We start from the raw sequence: 2,036 nt of genomic DNA, 5'->3' as shown, positions 1-2,036 counted from the left end.
GAACCTATTGCAATAAAACGGCAATTTCATACTTTAACCCCTAATATATCATACACTCCATATTGTGCCTAAGTTTCAAGTAGCGCCATCTATGTGTTCTAATCAAATTGATTCAACATAACGTTACAAACTTTTTTAAACATAGGCTCGTATTCTAGAACTCTACTCAATGCTCAAGTCAGGATTTCAGCAGACTTGAGTATGATTTACACTATGGTAACCTCCAACCAAATCTACCCACTAAACCCTGGTTTTTTAAACGTGCGATTTGCCTAAAAACATCACTTCCACTATTATTCGTTTGCGCTTAGGCCATGTTTGCACACCTGTATTTTTGCGTAAAATCAGAGTTCGAGATCACTCTCTGTGCGAGTGCGGCCTAGAAGACGGTACCTTGGAACACATTTTTTTCAATTGTCCTAATATTGCTGTTCCACTTTATAACTTACTTTCTCCAAAATTCCCCCGCCCCATTAACATAAACAACCTCTTAACTTTAGTGTTCTCCCCCCATATTGTTACTCTATGTAAATTTATCCACTTAAATAACATATATTTATAAATATTGTTTTGCTGTTTTGTTTTACATTCTCAACTGAGTACTCCCGTAGTCCAACTTACCAACACCGGTTAATGTCCTATTAGAGCTTAGCGAAAATTTTTTTTTGTTTCGTTTTTTTTCTTTCAACTGTGACATTGGTAAAATCATCAGCTCTCATATTGATGGAGCCATAAAAATAAAAAGTGAAGTGAAGTGAGTATGATTTCAAGCACTGGTAATACGACCCTTATGGCAAGGGCTTGAGTATGATTTCTAGTGCTTTGAATCATACTCAAATCCTGCCTTGAGCATTGAGCATTGAGAGTTCTAGAATACGACCCTTATTAAAGACTATTGCGCTTATACGTGTTTCTAAACGACTTTTAAAAACATCAAGTTACGTACATTTTTGCGCAAGCGTAAAAACGTACGTCTTAACGTAAAAGAAATAAGTAGTTTTTTCCATTTCAACGGTTAACAACTATATACAAAAGTTAAACAACTTATATTTTTAAAGGTTTTACTCGCCAATGAACAAAATGTTAACATAAATAAAGAATAACTCAAAAAAAAATAAAAAAATAAAAAAAAAATATGAAGGGGCTCAGAAATTAAAAGGAGGCAGTGGACTTTGTTCCTTCTGTTGTGAAGAGTTTACCCATAAAACCAACAAATGTAATTTTGGAAAAATATTGGTGACTCCCTCCCTCCCTTGAGATGCGTACTGGCGGCGTTAGAAGATAATTCCTTGTTTGCGACGAATAAATATTATAAATAATTACTGATAAGCGGTTTTACATTTTCAACAGCGGTTTTGTAATTTCGAATAAATTTTTCGTCTCAATGAATTAAAAAAAAAATTATTATTAATAAAAATATAACTTGTTTTTTTTACAAAAAACTTAACATAACTTAAAACCCTTACTGGTCTACTCTTGCGTTTCGCTATCAACACAACTTTGCAAGCACGTTTTCTAAAAGATTTTGTTGGCTTCAAATTATAAAGCGTTTATGTGAAAAAGCGTTTTAAAAAAGAACGCTTTTTAAATAAAGCATAACGATAAATACGCAGTTTTTTCCAACTCTGCTGATTATTTTATGGCTTGGGCGAATATTGGCTACTAAACATACGTAAATTGGCGAATTAACTTCACAACAGTCTGGCAACACTGCTGGGGACGTTGGGTTGGGGATTCGCTCTGGGCCTTTTGGAGGGAAAAGTGTCGTTTTTATTTTAACTTTCAATTATTTTTTAATACAGTTGCTCAAAACGTGGTATTTTTTGCACTACATATCGTATAATCGTGCCGAAAGTTGGAATTTTCGCACTAGTGCTTTTTACTTTTCCTTTTTTTTTTGATTTACTGTTGTTTCAAATCTTAAGCACAGAACTAAAGAAGTTGTATATTTATTTAATATTTATATGCTTTGTGACGTAAGTCATTCGTCATTAAAACTTATATTTATTTACAAATACTATATAATGAACGTATCG

Source organism: Hyposmocoma kahamanoa, unplaced genomic scaffold (genome assembly GCF_003589595.1).
Source record: "Hyposmocoma kahamanoa isolate Upper Pololo Valley unplaced genomic scaffold, ASM358959v1 86273, whole genome shotgun sequence".
Lineage (NCBI taxonomy): Eukaryota > Metazoa > Arthropoda > Insecta > Lepidoptera > Cosmopterigidae > Hyposmocoma > Hyposmocoma kahamanoa.
This window is presented reverse-complemented; position numbering follows the sequence as displayed.